Source organism: Varanus komodoensis, unplaced genomic scaffold (assembly GCF_004798865.1).
Source record: "Varanus komodoensis strain SLA01 unplaced genomic scaffold, ASM479886v1 scaffold12, whole genome shotgun sequence".
Taxonomy (NCBI): domain Eukaryota; kingdom Metazoa; phylum Chordata; class Lepidosauria; order Squamata; family Varanidae; genus Varanus; species Varanus komodoensis.
Genome location: NW_025335349.1, coordinates 16,945,201 through 16,969,761, shown reverse-complemented (window position 1 = coordinate 16,969,761; position 24,561 = coordinate 16,945,201). Strand labels below are relative to the sequence as shown.

The window sequence follows — 24,561 nt, the reverse complement described above, 5'->3', positions numbered from 1 at the left end:
CATCTTTATGACTCTTTTGGGATAATACAAAAGGGGGAAAACTCAAATACTTTATTATCTTTCATCCTGTGGAAGACAAACAACTCCTCACATATAGAATCTCATCATTCCTTTACAGTTTTCACAAAACATCACATGCATTGAACAGCTTTGCTAATATATAAACTGGGAGACAAAGAAATTAATTGCATGTAATTAATAAAATGCTTATTTAATTGTGTGCAGCACTTGTACTACCAGGCTTCCACATGTGGCGTATGTGGGGCAGTGGTGGGTGAATGAACACTGCATTAGTCTTTTAGAAAATCCAGTTTCATGGCTCCCTTTTAGGCTTGACTTCCGATAATTTCATTTGAAATTTGCCTGGATGAAAGCCTTCCTGATCAGATCCCATGGAGCACAGAGGAAACAAATCCAAGAGGATGTCTCATTAAGAAAACAAGTCAAGGGGAATTTTTTCCTCTTTGTGCTATGTGCACGATCGACAGATTCTTACCTCACCAGCGAGCCTTTTTTCTTTTCTTTCGGAGCCTGCTGAGGAGCCAGGCTTTGTTTGGAACATATGGCGGAAGTGCTTTGGCAAAGCGGTCAAGTTTGCCATGGCTGCTACATTTCAACAAGACTTTTAGGTTGTTTGAAAGTTGCAAAGCAACATGGGACTTGGCCATAGATCCTTGCCAACTTTCTTCAGTTTTGGCTGGTGCTGGCAGGTCAGCCACTAAATCCCTTCAAAAGCCTAATAGACATTTTTATTAGGCTCTCTTTAAAGAGAAAAAAAGCATGACTTACTTTTCTTTGCTGGCAATTGTCCATGCAAACTGTGACTAATACTGTTCCCATTATTATTTTGACAAGAGAAGAAAAAGAAAGGAAAATACATGCTTCTACTGCTTTACCCCCTCCTAATTCTTCCTCATTGCTCATGAAGGAAAATCTCAGCTCAAAAGCAAAATAGTGGCTGCTGTGTTTACCTTTCCATGCCTTCCAACATGGCACAGAAACAAGATGGCACTTGCAATGGGACTGAAGGAGAAGACTTTGCAAAAAGTCAAAAGCAGTGTGGATAAAAGTCTGCAACAACATATCTGGATTAACATATCTATAACAGGGTTTCTGTCTCCTTTCCTTCGGTCTCCTGCTGGTTTCCATTGTTATGAAGGTCAGGAAAAGAACGCATTGAGCAAATAAATGGGCACTTTCAGAAGACTGAGAACATGCCACAGAAGGTGCTTTCTTCCCAAAACACCTTGCAATGATTACATAACCTGATCAAAGCTAAATTTACTTGGACTTGAAAATCTTGCTGATGTATGATTCAATCCATATGCAGTTAAGAATGTGCTTAGTTCAGAACATAAGAGCCAGGCTGGATCAGACCAAAGGTCCATCTAGTCCAGCATCCTGTTCGCACAGTGGCCAGCCAGCTGCCTCTGGGAAACCCACAAACAGAACATGAGGGCAACGGCACCTTCCCCACCATGTCACTCAGCAACAGGTATGCCCAGCTGCACTGCTTCTGATGCTGAGTGGCATGTAACCCTTGACAGGCTCTTCTTCCAGGAATGTGTCTCATGCCCTTCTAAAGCCATCCAAGTTGGTGGCTATCCATGTAAGTGAATTCTGTATAGCTATGAGCTGTATGAACACATTATTTACGACAGTGAGGCTAAATCTATCTTGAGTTCTTTGTACCCGCAAAATTGATATTATCTGATCATGAAGCACTTTTTCCTATTTCATTTGAACTGGAAGTTAGCCTCAAGACTCAATCAAATAGGTGTTGACTATTACTTTATTGTTGTTAAATATGATATTGAATAGCGAAAGTTAGATTGCTATCTACCTGAAGCACCTTCTTTCAAAAACAGCTCTAAAGTTTTAATATTGATTTAATGAACAGGTTAGTTAATGCTACCAGGGAGCTAATGGAATTGTCTTTTTTAAAGCTATCTGAGCCTTTGCTACCACAAGTGTTACAGCTGGTGGTAGCAAAGTAGATTTTGCATTGTGAGGCTAACTCTACCCTTAGGCAGAGTGAAGTGGCCTTCTCGGGTAGGACTGGTGAGGTAGTGAAGGGAAGGACTGTTTGTGCCGTGCAGCCTGTCTGCTAAGCTAGCCTTCTGCTTTCAGGTGCAGTACAGGATGCTGCCCCAATGTCAGTGTTGAAGTACAATTCAACTGCCAGTCATCAGAGAGAATCACACTGGATCAGAGTCAGGGTCTATCTCACACAGTGGCCAATGGGCTGCCTGGCGGCCAAGCAAAAAATTCATGGAATTTGATACCTATTTCTATACCTATACAAGAGGAAATCCATAAAACTAATGTAAACTGAAGGGGAAAAGCACAATAAACACAAACACTTATATGCATTGTTAAAACATGATAAAATAATATTGATATGAATGTATATACAGTTAAATCAAGATTCATTTTATGTATCACTTTGCAAGCGGACAGAAGCGCACATGTGCTTAATAGAACAACCACCAGAAAAGAATCTTATTCTTGACCTTTGCTGTGGTTGTCATCTTTCTTGTTGCAGTTTTGGCAGTGTGTATCTGTAACATACAGTGGGGGCAGGGATACAGGTAGCAGAAGAAATATAAGGTAGCTAAGAACCAATCGTGCTCTGTTTTGGAATTCATTTTAGAAATTATCGAATTAAACCAGAATTCCAGAAACAAACCAACCCCCCCGCCACCCCACACACACAAAACCTCCCCTTGTACTTCTAAGCAGGGAGGAATCAACTAAAAGAGCAAATGAGGAATGCAAGGAAGAAATATTCTCATTTGTACAGCTAAAGGTGTCACGAAACCAATTTTTTGGAGTGGAATTTTCTTTTGCAATGTCTCCCTATCCCATCCATGTTTGTCCAGAAGGAAGTCCCTCTTATCACCGGGGTCCTGCTCCCAGGTAACAAGATTGCAGCCTAATGTGAATGTCCCTCAGCAGTCCGGGCAGGAGCCTAAACAGTTAGTGCCCTTGATGGCTGGCAACTTTGCCACCAACATAACACAAAAATGTCCCCTGAGACTTGGTGATTATGGCAATGCAATAATGGCTTATTATTGTGTAAATCTTGCCTGGTTTCCTAATTCAAGGTTGACATGTTAACATTAACTTTCAAAACAGCTTAAATGTTACTGAATAATAAAACAAAGCATGCTTTGCTGTGATTTGGAAATCAAAATTTTGGTCCCTTGTTGACTGTATTCTTAGAAAAATACAGTAAATCCTTATGTTTAGATATCCTTTCCTACAGTTTTAGAGATATTACACACATCAGAGTTCATTGCTACTCTGGGAGAGAATAACAAGTCTCCTTTTCCAAAAGCAACCACGGATTCAGTACAGCTTCTGTGTTAACTCTTGTGTTGCCTAAGTCCAGGATCCATGGACTCAGCATCCTGTGAATGAAACCTCAGCCTCATTTGAAACATTAATTATGTTTGCTGTAGAAGCAAACACTGAAGAAAAGTTAGTTCTGGTCAAATTAATGGGAGTAAGGTGAAGAAGACCTAAGTCTTTTTCCTCCTATTGGTTTTAATGGGAATCAGCAACATCCAAATTATGTACCAGGCCTGGTGGAGTGTTTTTATCATTATCTTTTCATTTAGAAAAAAAAAGTCCTCTTCCTTGAGGGACCTATTTTTGAGATAATTAAAAGCTTCAGTCGCATGGGCATTCAAATCTTTGGGTCTTTATATTTTCCCTTTGTGGAATATAATTCAACTAAGAATAGCACTGAACGGATCTGCTAAATTAAAAGCATTTATAAAAACAGATTGCATATGTCTCATATTTCTATTTCAGGATGTTATACATGCCTATTATACCGTTGCTTGTACCCCTCTAGTTCTGCGGGTGTCCTACATCCTGGAAATGTCAAGGGGCATCAGTGAGATCTTAGTTAAGTGCAGCTTTTGATGTGTACTTTGTCATAAGCTGCAAATTTTTAAGACATGGAGAAATGCATGATGTTCAGCTCCAGTATTCAAATGCAAGTATAAAATACATATTTCTGGCTAATTTAATTATTATGCTGAACAGAATTTCAAAAAGAAGATCATATACTTTTGTTTTAGTGGCACATTCAATTGTCCAAAGGGATCAAGATTTACAAAACTCAGTGCGGATTTGTCCAAGTAGTCATGTCCTTTCATATTTCAGAGACATCTTGTTTGTTTGTTTGTTTGCGTGTTTGTTTAAAGCTTTTATAGCCTACCCTTCACAGTGTCTCAGGATGGTGATAAAATAAATAGATATAGCATTCAGATAATAATATATAAAATCAACTTAAAAACACTACTAACATTTAAAATAATGGGGAAATAAAAGGCTTTGGCTTAGTGCTGAAATGAAAAGTGTGTGTTCTCTCTCTCTGGAGACCCCATTGAATAGCTGGGACCCCACTACAGAGAAGGCCCTTCTCCATTGTGGGACCACCAAGTTCCACATTCACATGAATGATGCTACATTCCACCTTCTTGTGTTGGATCATGACTTGCTTATTCATGTTATCACTCATTAAACATGACAAGTTCCAGTGGTAAATATATTTGCAACAAAAAGAAAGATTGTTACTTTATAGAAAAACTAGGGTTGATAATAGTCAGAAGCTGCAACTGTTACTTTTCATTTCACAGTTGAGAAACTCTAGTGGTATATGGATTTTGTAAGGCTAAAACTAAAGGCTAAAACTAAGGCTAAAGTAAGAAGCCAAAAGATAACCAGAATAACAGGCAAGTTTGGCCTTGGAGTACAAAATGAGGCAGGGCACAGGCTGGTAGAATTTTGTCAAGAGAATACACTGGTCATAGCAAACACTCTTTTCCAACAACCCAAGAGACGACTCTACACATGGACATCATCAGACGGTCAACACAGAAATCAGATTGACTATGTGCTCTGCAACCAAAAATGGAGAAGCTCTATACAGTCAGTAAAAACTAGACCACGAGCTGACTGTGGCTCAGATCATGAGCTTCTGGTTGCAAAATTTAGGCTTAAGTTGAAGAAAGTAGGGAAAAGCACTAGGCCACTCAGGTATGACCTAAATCATATCCCTCATGAATACACAGTAGAAGTGACAAACAGATTTAAGGAATTAGATCTGATAGACAGAGTGCCTGAAGAACTATGGATGGAGGTTCGCAACATTGTACAAGAGGCAGCAACTAAGACCATCCCATATAGAGGAACTATACAAGAAAGAGCTTAATGTCCGATAACCACGATGGGGTGGTCACTGACCTCGAGCCAGACATCCTGGAATGTGAAGTCAAATGGGTCTTAGGAAGTCTGAGCAACAACAAAGCTAGCAGAGGTGACAGTATTCCAGCTGAGCTGTACAAAATCTTAAAAGCTGATGCAGTAAAAGTGCTATACTCAATATGCCAGCAAATTTGGAAAACTCAGCAGTGGCCACAGGATTGGAAAAGGTCAGTTTACATTCCCATCCCAAAGAAGGGCAATGCCAAAGAATGTTCAAACTACCGCACCATTGCACTCATTTCACATGCTAGCAAAGTTATGCTCAAAATCCTACAAGCTAGGCTCCAGCAGTATGTGGACCGAGAACTACCAGATGTACAGGCAGGATTTTGAAGAGGGAGAGGAACTAAAGATCAAATTGCCAACATACGCTGGATCATGGAGAAAGCTAGGGAGTTCCAGAAAAACATCTACTTCTGCTTCATTGACTATGCTAAAGCCTTTGATTGTGTGGATCACAACGAATTGTGGCAAGTTCTTAAAGAGATGGGAGTACCAGGCCATCTTATTTGTCTCTTGAGAAACCTATATGCGGGTCAAGAAGCAACAGTGAGAACTGGACATGGAACCACTGATTGGTTCAAAATTGAGAAAGGAGTTCGGCAAGGCTGTATACTGTAGCCTTGCCTATTTAACTTATATGCAGAGCACATCATGAGAAAGGCGGAGCTAGATGAATCACCAGTTGGAATTCAGATTGCTGGGAGAAATATCAACAACCTCAGATATGCAGTTGATACCACTCTCATGGCAGAAAGTGAAGAGGAACTAAAGAGCCTCTAGATGCGGGTGAAGGAGGAGAGTGTAAAAGTTGGCTTGAAACTCAACATTAAGAAAACTAAGATCATGGCATCCGGTCCTCTCACTTCCTGGTAAATAGATGGGGAAGAAATGGAGGTAGTAACAGATTTTATTTTCCTGGACTCCAAGATCACCGCAGATGGGGACTGCAGCCAAGAAATTTAAAGGCGCTTGCTCCTGGGGAGGAAAGCTATGGCAAATCCAGACAGCATACTAAAAAGCAGAGACATCACCCTGCCAACAAAAGTGCGTATAGTCAAGGCTATGGTTTTTCCAGTTGCAATGTATGGCTGTGAAAGCTGGACCATAAGGAAGGCTGAGCACAAAAGGACTGAGGCCTTTGAATTGTGGTGCTGGAGGAGACTCCTGCGAGTCCCTTGGACCGCAAGGCGATCAAACCGGTCAGTCCTAGAGGAGATCAACCCTGACTGCTCTTTAGAAGGCCAGATCCTGAAGATGAAACTCAAATACTTTGGCCACCTAATGAGAAGGAAGGACTCCCTGGAGAAGAGTCTAATGCCGGGAACAATAGATGGCAAAAGAAGAAGGGGACGGCAGAGGATGAGGTGGCTAGATGGAGTCACTGAGGCAGTTGGTGTGAGCTTAGGTGGACTCCAGGAAATGGTGGAGGACAGGAAGGCCTGGAGGAGTGTTGTCCATGGGGTTGCGATGGGTTGGACATGACTTCACGACTAACAACAACAACAAAGCTAAAACTGTCTAAGGCAGTAAATCTGGAGGAAACAACAAGGCTGAAAAGGTTTCTCAGCTACACATGTCATAAAAGGCTGTCTGCAGTTAGGTAGGGTTACCAGGAATAAGGCCTTTTAAACAACACTGAAGAATGTTGATGTTTCATTCCTGGATTGCTCTCTGCTGGCATTCAGATGGCAAGCGACACCCGGGCTACTTCATCGATAGAGGGAAGGTGAAATGTAGCATTCTTCATGTAAGTGTGGAATCTGGTAGTGCCGCAATGGAGTTGGAAAGCCACAAAGAGTCTGTCTGGTTTTATTAACATAATTAGACTGTGTGTGAGTGATCTGCTCCAGCCGTTCAAAAATGCTGGGCCAGGTCCCAACAGCCTGAGCAAACATACCCTGTTCAGGGTACTTCTAGTCTACCTCCTGCACTGAAAATTATTTTTACCATGACAGCAATGTATTATGTAATTCTGTCTTGTCAGTCCGACAAGCTTGCGGGCCTGCCTGTCTGCCTTCTCCTCCTGAACAGCTCTTCCAGCTCAGGCATGAGTGATACCATCTGAATGTTGAGCACAAAATGCTGTTACAGGGAAACTAAAACCTATGCATAATAGCCAGTACATCTGAATAATAGCCAGTGCTTTAATTGTACAAGGCTAAGGGAATGTCAGTCTCCAACCCGGACCCCAGAAACCAACCTTCAGTGCTTTAATTTCTGTGGTGCAGGAACTCCAAGTCCTCGAGAGACTAGCAAGAGACCCTGCTGTCCAATTTCAGTGGGACAGATCCAGCCTTATAGAGCCCTTATACCATCTCATGAATCTGAGTAACTGGTTCTTGCTTCCTTTTCCTGACAATGGTGTCAAAGTGTGACTCCTGACTGCCTCTTCTCCGTCTCAGTTTCCTGACTACAGTCTGTTTCTGATGCCCTTCAATGTTCTCTTTCTGCATTGGAAGTTCATCTTCTATTAGAGTCTGATTCTGCATTTGCCTTTGGTCACTTTTATCCCCACCCACCTGAAGCAACGTCCATGAGTCTTGCTCTAGGGCCAGAGAGCAATCATATCCATTGCAAATGAGGTATATCTGTCTTTGAAGATCTATAAGATACACATACAGGGAAGAACAAGCTAGGTACCATAAAAGTTAGTCACAAAAATCCTCCTTCAAGCACTTCTTGGATATAAAACCTGAATGGATGCCCAATGTCTATTTTAAAATTGGTTAAAATATGTTCCAGACTTATGCATAAGCTGAAGGTTTTTGGAATAACAGCTCAGTCTCCCCCAGACAGCTGCGGTCTCTGCAGATAACATAGAACTGAACTGAAATATCTTTCTCCCACTGGAAGTTCTCAGTGCTATAAATCCCACTTGGGGCAATGGGGGATGCTCTGAAAGTTAGAATCAAAAATAGATTTTGGATTTTGCAGCTAGCATGCTTTCTTTGTGTTTCAGGAGTGCTTCTATTTGGACATTATTTCTAAGCGCTCCTATTCAAGCATTGAATAAAATTCAAATGTGAAAAATTGAGGACTTGTCTGCTGGTCTTCGCTTTCATGCATGGACCCACGCTTTCATTGTCCATGGGCTGGGGAAGGTCCATGAAAGGAGATCCTGTTGAACACACATAGGCTCTTCACACAATATGGGATTCTGGAAAACCACATTTCCAGAGCATAAGGAGAAACTTTGCATGTTCAGTAGGCTTCCTCTTTGCTGACTCACCCCCACATTCGCACTCGCAGGCAGAGACCCACTGGTAAACATCAGGGCAGCTGAGAGGCACCCAGATGGGGCTGTACACTCCAGTCCATTCTGATTCAAGGCATAGGGTAGGACCCACAGAGCTGATTTAAGAATGCCCAAAGGAATAGGTAGGCCAAGTAGAACTTTTAACTGTTTCTTCCTAAGACGTACCACAGATCACCCCCGATTTTCAAAACTTTGTTGTCATATGGAAAACACAAGTTCTTTATAAATAAACAAACCAATAAATAAATATATGGTTTTAAATGAAACACAACTCCAAAGGTCCATTGAAGGTGCAGGACTATTCCAGTGGTTCTTTGGATTCAGGGTACAAAATTGTAAAAGTTGCAGTTTACAATTTCATCTCTTGCAAGGGAAGAGATGTATGCATCATCTCCTGCTGTGAGAAATGCAGTCTGCTGAGAACAAGCATTCCCTCTCCTCAGGTAGGACAGGAGATTTCAGGAAGAGGTAGGCTGGTTATGTGACTTCTCTTCTTTGAATCTGCAAAATGGCTAGGAGAGATGTGTAAATTTAACACCCATTTTGAATGAGCTTTGTACTTCTCTTACTTCATATACTGGTATTTTATAAGGATCGATTCTTGAGTTTTTAACATTTGACGGTAACAGTTAGGATATCTACTAGCATAAGCCTAAGAGGTCTATGACTGCATAGAATAAAAGAGCTGAACAGCACTCCAAAGGCTATCTAGTCTACCTCCCTGCTGATGCAGGAGATCCGCTGCTAAAGTAGGTGGTTTCCAAGCTTCTATTGCACTTCAGTCTCCTGGAGCAACAGAAAATATATTTGGTTCAACATCTATGCGGCAGCTCTTTGAAGATGTTAGCTGCATTGCCTCTTAACAGTCTCATTGCCAGGTTTAAAATATCCAGCTTCTTCAAGCTTCGTCTCCATGAGTTAGTACATATGGGTACTGTTGTGAGCCAGAGTCTTCCCTTCTCTTTCAAAACACAGAACATTACAATTTGGATCTTTATTGGCACCTCACCTCTAACAAGGCAAGGCAAGCTAAATGATAAACCTCTGCTCATGCAAGGAATGTTGAGTCCAAACTGGAAACTCCTCCCCAGTCCTTCTCCCTCAGTAATGCCACTGGTAGGGACCATTGGTCTGCATCTTAATTAATGCAATTCACAGAGGTTTATGTGCATCCAGTGGCTGCAGTGGCATACAGCAGTTGCAGTCTCTGCTACTATATCACCCCACCCTACCCTGTGAATTTTATCTAGACAGAGCCAGGGAAGGGGAGGGAGAGAGGCTGGAACACCAATAACATTGAAGCACTTAGATGACTCCAGCCTTCTCCTCTCCTTGTTTTGCTAGCATGTTCTTTCCCCCCTTTCTGAGGCACATTTGCACTCTTGGAGAGGCACTCAGCACAGCTCTTACCAAGTTAGCTGCAACAGGGGCTGGGGTGGAGTTCACGCTTTGGAGGTTCAGCCCTGAGGTCATAGGACCTTGATCTTGGTACTCCAAAGGATCCTGTGACCCTCCAGACAATGTCAGGAGGCCATAGGATTGCACCTTGCATTTAGCTACACATCCAAAACATAACCTCTGCAATGGTTTATTTTGACTAGTACTCTCTATGGTTCACAAGTTGGTTCCCTTTTCCTTCCGCCTATGGATGGAAGGGCATGTAATTTGTTTGTTTTATTTAATACAGGGATTTAGCAATAAACTCAATAAAATGGTGGAATATAAACATTCTTTCTCAACTTGGTGGATAATAAACCAAGAGAGGTAAAATTCTTGGACAAGGCCACTCTGATCACTCTTAGGGTTAGGTCAAAGATAAAGGTCCTGTGTAGACAGTCTTACACGACTGGCTGGGTCTAGGTGGCCCTTCAAGCAACATGCTTTCAGACTATTCAGAGCCTTAAATGCTGGTACAGGCATTTAAACTGAGGCTGGAAGCTATGGGTAACTGATGCAGCAGTTGCAAAATTAGTGTGATACCAAATTGTAGCATTCCCAGGAGCATTCTGGCAGCTCAACTTTGCACAAGCTGAACTCTCTTTTTCTTTTGCAGTTCTTGGGTAGCAAAAACCATTACATGGAATTCCTCAATGCCATCAATAAATGTACAGATTGTCCTAGGTGGCATAAATGAATTTGTGAATTTAGTTTATGCTACTGCTGAACTTTCGTAACTTTATTGTAGTCCTGAAGGATAACAAATAGCATGTTTTTGTTAAAATGGACTTTTCATTGGAAAGGAGCAGTCAACATCTTATAAAAATGAGAGAAGCTGTTATGTTCAAGAAATCCTGATAGTATTTTCATTTCTCGTAAAAGAGCATAGAAAGAAAACGTCAGCCTTACTTTACCTTTATTGAAAAGAATTGTGAAAAGTCATCCATTTCTCATTTGTGCAAAATCCATCCCTCCATCTGCCAATCTTTTAAACTATCATTCTGTCAGGCATCACCAAGTGATCCACAGACTTGCACCCCACATATAGGAGAATAGTGAGGCTCATGAGCCCTCGAGGAGCCCCACTGGTGGCTGCACTGGACATCTTCTACGTAGAAGGACTGCACTTGGAGGGTAAGTTCCTTGATGTTACTGGTAGTACTTTGGCTTGAGCTAAAGAAGCTGGATGGAGCCTAATGCTGCCCTTTTGACCCAACAGGAGCAGAAGTTCAGGTTCTCAGTATTTATGCCAGCCAAACACAGGGATTCACATGACATGCCACGATCTTCTGCTGTCTAATAGAGCAGCTCACATTCGTTGGCTAGGCTACTGTATTGTACCTTGTCTTTTAGCTTATACGTTGCTCCCAGCCATTTGGATTTGTTTGCCTTTCTAAAAATCACAAGTGCATTTAGTTACCTTCCAGCAAGTTTGATTCTGCAGTCACAATTAGGCCCTGCAAACAGCTGATAATTCCCTCTTTCTGGGGAAGTTCATAATAATAAACGGTCAAGACCTTTTTATTGAACCAATATTTTAAAGTTAATTAATTTTAATTGTATGTTTATTTATTTAATTCATTTTAACCATGTTATTTTCTACTCAGTCATGGTGTAGCCAATCTATTTGTTTAGGATTGGATATTGTATTTGGGGTTTTAATGTTTGTAAACCACCCAGAGAGCCCTCTGGGCTATTGGGTTGATATATAAATGCAATAAATAAATAAATAAATGCAGCCTGTTTTCCTCCTTTTCCACAGTTTAAGATTGGTAATAGATAAGCCTGAGATGTCATAACTTAATAATACTGGTGCTGCTGTAATAATCAATAATAAGAATAAGAATAAGCAGCAGCACTCTCATGGCACTTAGGTTAAAGTCTTCTTGTTCATTAGCTGGTTGTAGTTCTTCCAACAGCTATGTAAGGTAAGTTAGTATTATTTGCCTCCAAATTGTGAGAGGGGTACTTAGGTAAGAAGAAAATGCCTTGCCCAAGGTCAGTAATGATATAGTCCTAGGCACATTTAGACAGGAAAAGGTCCCACCGCTTGTGTAGAACTGTAGAATTTTGTAGAATATGATTGTAGAAATTGTTTCTGTCTAAATTTGCACAGGCTTGTGCCTTGATGAGTTTATGGTAGAGGCAGGATTCAAACCAAGGACTTGTTTTTTCAAGATACTCTTGAAATGCAAGTAGTAAGTCCTCTTCTGTTGCATTAGCTATAAAATATATATTTGGTGGATATAATTTTCTCAGGAGAGGATTGAAAATCCATCTGGAACTGAATTGAAAATAGTCATGTAGATACCTGTATAAACAGTTTAGGAGATATGGCTAACCCCTTTCATGTGTTATACCAGAGCAAATCTAACCCAGGCGTGTTCAAAAGTTCATGCTTCCAAGAAAGACTTAAAGACTTCTTTTACTGACATGTATAAGATTTATGTTCTGTTAGTTACAATTAGGGTACATATCTGGTTATTCCTTGCCAAGATGTGAATTCAGCTAACCAGTCCCCTTTCTTCTTCCAGATTCCAGAAAAACTTAAATCCATTCTCAGTTCAGTTTTATTGTTTATAATGTTAGATCATCAGTATATGACAAGAAGAAAATAAATCCAATGTATGATAAAACTAAAAGTGGACAAATTAAACACACTTAAAGAAAATAATGAATAATCCAGAATTAAAGAACTTAACTGAATGATAAACTTTCGTGATAACAGGTTTTCATTTCTATAAAAGTATCTACTTACCAAACTTCTCTGGTGCAACCTTTCATGTGTGCCTTAAAAATCTGGCACAGACATTGGGTTATACCATTAGGAAAGTAGGAATCCTTCTCATATTCTTTATGACCTTATTGAAAAGCGAGATATTAAGAGTGACCAGTTTGTTCCATTTCAAACAAGTAAACAAGATGTTCTTTTCTAACAAACCATGAGGAAGGTTCCCACCCTCAGGTTATCCACAATGAGAAATGCATATGGTAAGGTTGCTTTGCAAGCCTGTAGAGGGCATTAGGGAGTCCTGTGTGGGACTATTGGGTGAGGTATATAAATTCAATATAAATAAATAAATGATATAAAAAGTGGCCAGAGTTGGTTTCTTCCTCAGATAGGTTCCCACCCCCAGTTTTAAATAAATACTGATGTGGAGCTGGTATATATTCAGATAGATTATATTAGGGGTGTGTGTCAGATATTTTTATATTCCAAAGTTGTGATTCATATTCTTTCAAAATCATGTAGTTAATGCATAATAATCTCAATAATCATTTTTATGTAGTCAACACAAAATGCTAAGATTCTTTCCTTGATAAAATAAAGCTCAGTTTTTCCAAGTAACATCATTTTTTGTGAAGTGATTTTCTGGCATTACTTGACTTTTAGCCAAGAATTAATTGCCACCTGACACATTTTCATAGCCCAAGTCTGAGATTCTCTTTTTAACAGAAGGTACTCTAGTGGAGAATATTTGGAAGTCCTCAAGATGTTTCTTAAACTTTTACTCTCCATACAAGCTAACTCATTTGAGGTCTGAAGACCCTAGATCTCTGATCCATACAGTACTGGGGGCTGATTTTTATTCTATTAAATTCAAAATAGGAAATGTTTGCCTACCCCAGCAATATACCATACTAAGAGTCCCAATTGCAACCTGTGTGCTCTTGTGTTTTTCAGTCCTGATGTGAGGTTGAATAAATAAACCATCTTTCCCTTCCTTCCTTCCTTCGATATTCTGCCTTTTTAAAAATATCTCAAAGCGACTTACATCATTCTCCTCCTGATGTTCTCAGTCTTATCCCCACAACCACAACCCTGTGAGGTAGGTTGGACTGAGAGTCTGTGAGTGGGCCAAAATCACCCAGTTCGCTCCATGTCTGAGCAGGGACTAGAACCCAAATCACCAGAGTCTTGGATCCACGCTCTTAACCACTACACCATACTACTAAATGAGGCATTTGGGCATCTGTGTGATCTCATTTGGCCTATGCACTAATGTTTTGTTTTGTTTTGTTTTGGTGGAGACAGATCACATTTGTCTTTTCATAGTTAACTGCTAATTTGTTGACTTGACAGTGTACTTCCCATCTGTCCTTCAAAGCCCTATTTGAGCATGAGAAGGGTGGCCAGGGGAACATACTGTCTGCAAGTGTAAGAGAGGGAGCAGAAAACTTAAATATGCAAGATACTTCCATGGACAACAATCATATGCATCTCAAAAGCTATATCACATTTGTCCCAGAGTTTATTGGGACACTTGAACTTTATTTGAAGTTTAGGGGTTTGTGCTTTACGGGTTTTTTTCTTCTCCTGAAAAAAAAAATCTGCAAGATTTATTTGTGTGTTAATTTAATTTTTGGATAAAAAAGCAGCTACTGAGTTCATAGGAAGCAGAGGTGGAACACTCTTGTGAGATCATTTTGTGCAGCTCTTGCCAACTCAGGATTATTCTGTTAGTATGCTGCCTGATTGCCAGCTCTACTGGAGCCGATTATTTACTGTACATTTCATTCTGAATATGCATCTCACTCTTTTGTAAATAAAGGCTTTGCAGTGCACCCAAGAAAAGACTGGAGTTTAAATGAAAGGGGAATGACATGAAATGCCAATCATAGCAAGATTTTGTGGCTAGGAAAGCCAGTTTCTATTAAATCTCTCCTCATCCCCCTTGTACTTCAAACCAACTAGCCAAAGGTGGGGATTAGCAAAAGGCATTAAAAAGAGGGGCTTTTTAACTTGGTCTTTGTGTTGGTTCTAGTGCTCCCCGGTACAATCTCAGCCAAGTTCTCTGGCTTTGTTAAATCAAATGTAACCTTGCGTTTATCCATACTTGACATTTGCTGGTGGTGGCTTTGATTTGGGGCTTAATTCATTATTTGTTCTAATGGTTTCTCATTCTATAAGAAGGGTTAAAATAATCAACCTCTTAAAGAGGCTGGTTTCATGTTGTCATTCAGCCATCAGCAGTTTCCCAGCACTTAAAACACAATGTTCCATTGTTAAGGGAAAAACCGAGTTCTTTCACCAACTTGGGGATGGGTGAGTTTGAGATTCGGAATGCTTGCATGTGTTTTCATGGCTGTCCTTTGGTGCTTCCAAAGTGGCTGCTGATCTATCATGACAGATCATTGTCATCAGTAAGGTGGCCATTTACACATCACCAAAAGAGAGAACGTGGACTACTGAAAAAAGAGGGCAAAAGATGGTTTAGATTTGCATAATACTTGCATATGCTAGTATACCTGTATATATGGGCACTTCAAAATAATTATTATGATTTAAACAGAAATACCATGAGTCTCACCATGACCAGGGGATGTATGTGCCTGCTTAGTGTGAAGTATTGGTGCTGTAGGACAGCAGCTTCAGGACTTCCATTCTCCCTTCCATCGTTTATTATTTTTACAGCAGACTTGGGGAGCCCTTCAAATAGAGGACTGTCCTGTGTAAAGCAGGACATATGGCCAACCCTAGTCTTCAGATGTTATCTTAAAAGTAGAATCACTGTGTACTATGTAAGTTTTTATTTATTATTTACTATCTAGTTTAATGCTGGGAACAATTGATGGCAAAAGAAGGGGATGGCAGAGGATGAGGTGGCTAGATGGAGTCACTGAAGCAGTTGGTGTGAGCTTAAGTGGACTCCGGGCGATGGTGGAGGACAGGAAGGCCTGGAGGAATGTTGTCCATGGGGTTGCAATGGGTCGGGCACAACTTCGCGACTAACAACAAGATCTAGCATGCGTGAAATCCTTGTACGTACTCACACATTAAATCTACCTAAATTAACAAGTTGATGAAGGTAAGTTCTCAGTTGTTACCACAACAGAGATGTGATAATGAGAATAGACGTAATAGATGTACAACATCTTAATGATAGATAGTATACACAAAGAGAAATTCCACTAAGTACATTGCAACCTTCATGCATGCATGCACAACATGACTTCTTCAACACTTCCCACAGCCATTTTGCACATTCAGTGGCAACATCTTCTATGCATGGAAGTGGGTGCAGTGGTCCTATAACAGCAGCACTGCTTGCATTTCTTTGCTTATGGATTGGAATGTATATTGAATGTTTCCCATCTGTGGGCCATTGTTAGGTTTTTTGTGTTTGTTGACATATTCTTGCTAAGATCTGGAATACTTCATCTTGGAATACTTTTACTGGTACCCTATGGAAGCACTCTTGGGTGCTTTATTCCCTCCAAGTGCTTTCAGAACAGCTTTCAGTCCACTTTTATATATTGTAGGTTCTTCCTCAGTAGATTCCAGTTTGAAGAAGTTTGCCATACTTTTATCTCTTCTGTACTGTACTTCTGTATATTGTTTCCACCTTCCCTTTATCTTGATCAGATAGCATGTTCCCCTGTTGATCATTTCAGCAATCTATGGTCGAATTTCTCTTTGATCTCTTGGAATTCTTGGAAGAGGTCTCTTGTTTTTCCTCTTTTGTTGTTCTCGTCTATTTCTTATTGGCAGGAGGGTGTCCTTAGGAATTGTCAGTAAGCAGCCTTTTAAAAACTAAAAGTAAATATAAATATTCCCCTATTAGCAATATATTCCTTTAAAAATTACCTTGTTTAATAGTTCAGCTTGCTTCAAGTGTTAATCCCTAAGCCTATTATTTCACGCTACCAAGAGTTTTAAAAAATATTTTAGGACAACAGGTGGTAACAGAGAAATGGTCAGCTTGACATAGAGTCCTGTAGGTCCTGAAAAAGAAGTGTTTGCTATGAAATGGCTTAGGAAGCATTGGGATTCCCCAGAGAATAAGTGGCAAAGATACCATAGGGAGCTTATGGGGGTCACAAACCAGGGTCTTGAGCAGATCATCTCCAGCTCCTGTGCCACCAGCACTTTGGGTACTCAGGACCTAAGACACATACGTGGGCAACTTGGGGCCCTCCATATTGTTGGACTGTGTACCATTGGCTTTGTTGACTAGTGCAGTCCAACTACAGCTGAAGGGCCATATGTTTCCCACCTATGCTTTATCTAGGCTGTATTTCCAGCCTGAAGAGTGTCCACTGAAATCTCAGCTTGAATGTTGTGAAATGACTCAAGAAGCTCATTTGGGAAAACTGCTGGGCCCAAATAAGCCTGGCAGACATGACAAATCAACACTCTCAGCAACTTGTCTTGAGGTATTCTCTTGCTTCCTCTTCCTACCTGTTTGACCTCCCATCTGCTTCAGAGCCCTCCAACAGTCTGTTCCTCCCTTGGAGTAGAGACTTCTGCCTGGTTCTGATTCAGCAGTCACATCTGCTGCTTTGCCCCTCAACTACTTGACTGCTAGCTTATTCATGGCTACTTCTTTGGCTGTACAAACCCATGTGCACATAAACGAGACTCTAACTGCAGCCAACCTTGGATCTTGACCAATACGCAGAAACGGAAGCACCATTTGGCAGGAATGGTTTAACTGTCGATAGAGCTAGTCTTTGATCTTGTCTGGACCTGTGCTAGGTAGGTGGGCAGCATGATCATAGGAACATCTAGAGGTCCATTGGATCCTTGGAGTTCCACCTCCAGTGCTGGAAACCAGCCCCAACATGAGAAGAAATGCTCATGTTAGAACTGGGACTATGCAGTAGGAGTGCTCTCCATGCCCCTTACAACTGGAACAGAAAGGGATGCTGCTTTCTCTCAGACACGCTACTTTTCTGAGATCAGAAAAGGGGTTTAGGAGCAGGGAAGGGACAGGAAGTAGATAGACTAGCACTGACAAGATAACAAATTTATTTTGATTCCCAAAAGCAAAATGAATGAATCATTAGCAAAGCTAATGAAATAGCTTTATTAGCAATAAAGATGAAGAGGACACTTGGTGTGTTAAACGAGGTCACATTAATTGGTTTTACCTTGCGGGCAAAGACCCAGTTCTCAAAGCTGGACCTGGAGCATGTTGTATCCTTTGCATGTTTTTATATTTGATCTGTACATTCCTTAAACTGACACAAGAAATAGGATTCTCACTGAATCAGACCTAATGTATATCTAGTCCAGCTCTCTGCTTCTCCCATGTTCGGTGGTCACTTACAACTCAGCAACGAAGAAGAAATGTGACACCCCAGAAGACAAAAACAATTTGTATGTGCTATTTTTATGTACAGATAGAAATTTAGAGTATGTGTCATAATTTAAGAGAAATAAAGGAAATTTAATCAAAATGCAGAAGACTCTAAACAGGTGACCTCTCTGTCTGCACATTCAGCCTGCTGTCCAGGTCCTGCTTATGGGTTCTAAATTTTTAAATTTCAATGGGATAGGATAGCTTTTTTGATAGAGGGCACCCTCAATCAAAGGATAGTTCTTTGACAACCTTTCAAGGAAAGGGCTGCAAAGAGGGCACTTGGTCACACTACACAGGAGCCAATCAGAAGCCCACAGGATGCCCACGAGTAGAATATGAGCAACAACCCCCTCATGTGGTAGCTTCCTGGTGGCTCTCATCTTGGAGGCTTTGTGTAGCCCTCATTACTAGTAGCCATTGATAGCTTTATACTCAGGGCTTGCTCCGATGAGAAGGTGTTTTGGGCTCTACTCCTCCATTGCTCTCTTACACCTGTTGTGCCTTTTTCTCTTTGCCAGGAGTGGATGCTGCTGCTGCACCAGCACAGAAGCTCTTTCTGGCAGTAGAAGCAGCTTCAGTATCTCAGCTGAGTAACTGTGAACTTCCACATGCTCAGAGGATGCCTGCTTCTTCAGGGCCTTCTCCTAAACTGGAAGGGCTTTGTAGTCTGCCTGGTGTCCAGTGCTACTTCCTACTTGCAGAGCGTAGGCACTTCAGAATAGCCTGATCTGGTCAATCAGAAGTGATACCTCCCACCCCACCCCCCACAAGAGAGGGGGTCATTTGTGTGAGGCTGAGGAACCCAGAAGGCAGCACAGGCATAGCTGCTCCTCTGACCATGGAAGTGGTCAGAAGGGAGCTGCTGTAGCGAAAGCAGGTCTAACTCGAGGTCCAGTTCCAGTAATAAGTTGTTGTTTAATCTTTGAAGGGGTGTGTGCATGAGCTGTCATATCTGTATGTGATCTGGCTTGGAATATGTGTGTTTGTTCTGGTCTGAGGTGCATTTTCTTTTCTTCTTTTATTTATATCCCACCTTTCTCTCCTTGTGGAACTCAAGTGCAGTTCCCAGATGGTCTCCCCTCCAAGCTCAGGCCAGCCCCAAACCTGCTTAGCTTCAACAGCATGGATGCCTTACATGCCTTCAGACCATACACTGGGTCCTGTGATATACATGACTAGTCTGGTTGTGGTTTGGGCATTGTATGTTGGTGCATGTTTCAAAGTATGCTTTTCTGTGTGCCTCTGAAAATACTCTGCCTTAATATAATTATTATCATTGCTATTATGCTTGCTATTATGCTTTGTGGTTTATGCACATGTGTAGGCCATGCAATATGTATGTTTATTCTGGTGCAATATAGTTCTTACGGCACATGAATGATCTGGAACCTGTACTGTCTCCTTCTGAGTGTGGCAACTCTTTGTGTAATGAATATACAATGACTTGGAGGTTTGGAAGCTTTCAGAAATTGTTCCTGTTTCCAAAGGCTGCTTTTTGGTGTGACTCTGAGAATATTAAGTCTTACATGTAGTGTTATATTCATGGTTCTAATGCCTGTGTGGACTCTCCCTGCCCGCCCCTATCATTATCTTACAGTGTTTGGATTCTCTGTGCAATGAGTTGTTGCTGGAACAAGAGTATGTGAAACTGGGCATGTTCCACCTTTAGAAGAGAAGACTGAGGGAGGACATGATATCCCTCTATAAGTACCTCAAAGGCAGTCACAAAGAGGAAGGCCAAGATCTCTCCTTGCTGATACCAGAGTGTAGGACACAGAATAATCAATTCAAGTTGCAGCAACCCAAATTCATGCTGGACATCAGGAAAAGCTTCCTCACTGTTAGAGCAATACAACAGTGGAACCAGCTGCCTGGAGAGGTGGTGGGTTCTCCCACACTAGAGACTTTCAAGAAGAAACTGGGCAGCCATCTGAGTGGGATGGTGTAAAGTGGTGTCCTGCAACAGCAGGGTGTTGGATCTGAAGACCTTCATGGCCCCTTCCACCTCTACTATTCTATGATTCTAAGGAGTACTTTTTGCAGCAGTGTGAAAACTGTTCCTCAGTTTTCATATTTCCCTGCCCCCCATGGTATGGGTTACTGAAAATTGGGGATTCAAAGACTTTTGCTGTATGTGACCCTTGGCTCTGCCTCTTGTCTTCTAACTTGTCTTCCAAGCTTCCTCTGCTTATGTTCCATGAATTTGCCTAATCCCCCTTAAAAGGTATCTGCATTGGTGGCCAGTGCTACATTTTTTGACATTATATTATATTTACTTTCTCTCTGAGAGCCATGCAGGTTTGTGGCCCAATCTTGGGTTGGTATAAGAGCAGTTCATTGTCATTGTTAGTTAAAATCCTTGCAAAATATTTGCCTGCAGTAGGTTAGCTTCATTCTTATTATTATTTTTGCTCCATAGGTTCCAATTTAGTGGTGTGATGCATTCTAGCTTTATTATTAAGCTAATGGAATAAACATGGCCAGTCTTCCTGTGAAGTTGTTCCTACAACATCCCTAGTTGATGTGGTGGAAAAATGTTGCATGTTCTACATCTTGTGCAGTGATTCCCCTTCCTTCCTTCAGCTGTGGATTCACAGAAAGTTAATGACTAACTGGAATGGAAGCACTTACACATTTCCTTTTTATATCTTAATAAACTGGTGGCTCCTTCCAAAAGCAACAGTGATTAAAAAGAAAACTCCCTGGATACAGCTTGTGCTAAGGTTAACAGGTTTGCCATAGAAATAAATCATCACAGACAACATGTTAAGGTTGTTTACAGGGGAAACAAGAGACAAAACCTGCTACCAGATACAACAAGCATGTCTGAAGTGATGGAATTGCCAAGGGGCTGGTCATCAGTTTAATGCATGTCAGCCTGGAAAAGAGTTATTTGTGTATCTTTGGCGGCAGGAAATAGTTTGCTGTTGACCTCTCCATCTCATCCTTCTACAGGGCTGCCTGCTGCTTTCCTAGGGATAAATCTTTTTATGGGCTAACCTAAACCTGCCCTGGTTGAACAAATTTTCTTGGGGAAGAGTTTTAAGAAAAAAACATTGAGAGTAGAGTCACATGTCAGGTACCATCTACAGTGTCTTGCACATTGTCCCATGCCTGATCTTGCTGTTGACTTGTACCCAGGGACCCCATGGCTGTAAGTAACATCCATCATATTTTCATGTTTAGGGATGAAGGTCAGAGACTCACCCAGTTCACACCAGACAAACTTATAGAAGTGGAGGATGTTTGTGAGAATATCTGTATTTTGCAGCGGTTTCTCATACAGTTCATGATTCCAGAGCAGCATACAAAAATAAGGAAAAGTGCAAACAAAAATCCATTTATGAGTATACATAAAGATGCATTATATGAGCTGGAGATCACTTACAAGAAGTGCACATTCTAGGAAAGGTGCATTTAACATTTGTTTTTAGGTGTATGGATATAGATTTTTGTGTGGACTCTCACGTTCTTAATTCATAAACTGATGTGGTGATGGGTTGAAGCAAAGTATCAGTTGGGGAACAGAAGGACTGAAATGGACAGATTTGTTCAGCCTTTTTAAAGCTGTTTTTGGAAGTGACATGTCCAAGCCACATTCACAAAATTGTGCTGTGGATTTCTCTTGGTGACAAATGAGTACACAGTGCATGCTAGTTACCGTTTTCCTGAGCTGATAGTGTGTGCATGCGGGTGGGTGGGTGTGCTTTTGTCCTGGCTGCAGTAGGTTATGGTTCTATTCATGTGTATTAGCCAGGATAAAGTGCAATCCAAAGCTTAAACTTTTCCTCAGCAAAATAACATACCTTTTCATTATTTCAGAAATGTTTTTAAAAGCTTTGATATTTCAGGGTCTGAATTTCCATTAAAATCTCTTGAATATGATTTCAAGAGATGTAGATTCCCCCTTTTTGCTGCAACTTTTAAGGAAAAAAAAGAATTAATTAACAATCCTGGTAGCTTGCTACATAGCACTGTTTTATGTACTTCGGATTAAACTGTAATGTTTTGGTGTGATTATAAAGCTGTTTCTCTGGCCAAGGTTTTACTTGGCAGAATAATGTAGATTTATTATTGTCCACTATCTAGCTGGGATTTATTGTAGAACTGAAATGGACCACAGGAGGATGCAGAAAAATGCAGCCAAATACAAAAATGAATTTTTGTTTCTTGTCTTTAACAAGGCTCAGACAAAGAGCTAAGCAGAAACAAATGCAAACAACATTTCATTTAGCCGGGGGTTAAAGCCCATTCCTCATCAGCCTGAATGGGGAATATACTTCCTAGTCATTCCAGTTTAACGATTCTTTCATAGCCATCATGCTAAGTGAAGTTAATCTTTAACTACAAAGCGAATGATATTAAGTACAAAGCAAAAGAAAATGAAGAGGTGTGAGTGACTCATTCTTTTCTTTTCCTGCTTTTATTGTGATGTATCTCACCAAAATGAAGAGCTATGAGACCCAGATGGGTTCCAGAATGGGTGAGATCCCCAGTTCCTCCTTCACACTTTTTAACTGAAGCTTTAAAGATGGGTTAGCATTTTGCTTCAATTTTGTTTTTATTAGGTTATATATTGACCTGTTTAATATGTGGCTTTAAAGTTTGCATGGTAAACTTTTAATGATGTTTTTAATACAATGCATTTTTGGTGTGTGTTTTCAAATGTGTTTTGTGAACTGCCCAGAGAGCTTTAGCTGTTGGGTGGTATAGAAAATAAATAAAGTACTGAAATTCACAAAGTTCATATTTGGGACAAAATGGAAGAATTAAAAAATCTGAATGTGGAAGAAACCAATAGTGATGGATTTATCAATCTAAGCCAGAGTTTTGAGTGTTTTGCTCTTAAAAGTCTGGGTTTGCATCCCTGTGCATTCACTCATGTCAATGCTGAAATACGGTGGTCACCTCTTCTTCTGATAGACTCCTCATTATTAAGAACTCTGTGGCAGGCAGATACATCATGGTCTTCTCCATGCTTGGTGTAGCTGTACCTATTGAATTTGGCTGGGGAAAGAACACAAGAATTTCATTCAGTTTGTTTTTGACATGAATGCATCTGACTTGCAAAATTCTTCATGTTCTGAAGAACAAGATTTGATTTTTTTTTAAGTCCAAGGTGGAAAAAGTAAATCTGACAGGCCTATCCCTCAGGGGATTGGGTTCAAGGTGGAGAAAAAATAACCATGGTGCTTCTGCTGATGGCATCACACCTCATGGGCTGCTTCTGGGTTCTATTGGCCAATCCTATACAACTCAAGAGGTAAAGTTTTGCTTCCTACCTTGAGGGTTCTGATAATTGCAGCCCTCCATACAATTATCTTGTGGAACATTTTGGTTTTTACTATTATTACAATATTTCAGATTATTTTCTTGGGTCATTCAGAGATCATTTCTGTTCCCCTTGAAAACAATCCATTATGGATATATCTGTCTCTCTCTTCATGCTCATGCCAGGATTATAGAAGAATGAATTGAGAAAAGCTTCTGATGTTGCCAGGGGGTTATTTTTATTTCATTATGCTCCATACCTGGGAGTAAGACCATGTGAAGGCAATAAGACTTACTTTTGAATATACATGCTATTTTCTTGTGAGGCTTTCCTGACATGAACAAACCTAGTAAGGTAGTTACTTCAGTGAAATACAAGCCATTATGAAGGCTCCAGGCCCATTTGCCTGGAATTACACAGCAACACCTAAGCTTGATTGTATTGTCAGTGTTAGGGTCACAGGATGGATAACCAGTTTTCAAACATCACTTTTCTCTATAAAGCTAAATGCATATTTCCATAACTAGAGAAGTTAAATCTTGAATCAGAAGCTAAGGCTGAAATCCTACACCAACTTCCTTGGGTTCACTGGCAACAATTGGACACCTGATAAACTTTTATAGGACTGCATTGTAAGTTACATCATTTAAATTTTCAGAAGTCAATTTCTTTTTGCCTGCTTGGTTGCTTTAGGTAGTTGAACTATTAGGTTGGAAGTTTATGTCTGAACTGTTTGGTGAGTTTTATGTATGAAGAATTATCCAGAATATCTAATTAAAAGTAAAGTTATGGCTAAGGCCATGTGGAATTTAATAGAAGTTTGTTGAACTATGAGAAGGCAAAAGAGTGCTGGAGTTTGCATTAGGATTTTGCTTGTTTATGGTGCTCTGGGAAACTGAAATTGCTCCTTTATTGCCATGGCCATTTCAGGAATTGTTCAGTTTATTTGTCTTCTAAAATTATACAGCAATCCTAGCAGAGATGTATTCATACTTTTTTAATACTTGTGGAAGAACTAAGGTAAACATGGTCATCTATATGGAACATTCATCACTAAACCACTTGTGTTACACATTAGTGTTGTAAAAATGAAAGACCATAAATATACTGGTATTTTATAGGACACCAATGAATACTGTTTTCTAACAGTATTTCAGAGAAGCCATAGACAAAGGGAGCTATTACACATAAACTAGGTATAAAAGTGTCATGTGTGGAGAGAAGTT

General features: G+C 40.5%; 1 protein-coding gene across 2 annotated transcripts in view; it reads left to right on the top strand.

The window, feature by feature from the left end:
• The window catches only part of ANGPT1 (angiopoietin 1), a 147,245-nt gene that overhangs the window by 43,690 nt on the left and 78,994 nt on the right, over window positions 1-24,561 (top strand). Inside the window, exon 1 of one of the 2 annotated variants that reach the window (XM_044422176.1) lies at window positions 21,779-21,790. The exons of the other annotated variant lie outside the window; for it this stretch is intronic. The gene's annotated coding sequence lies outside the window, so the exon portion shown is untranslated. Of the gene's footprint in view, window positions 1-21,778; window positions 21,791-24,561 lie in introns of those variants that run through there. 2 annotated transcript variants of the gene reach the window in all.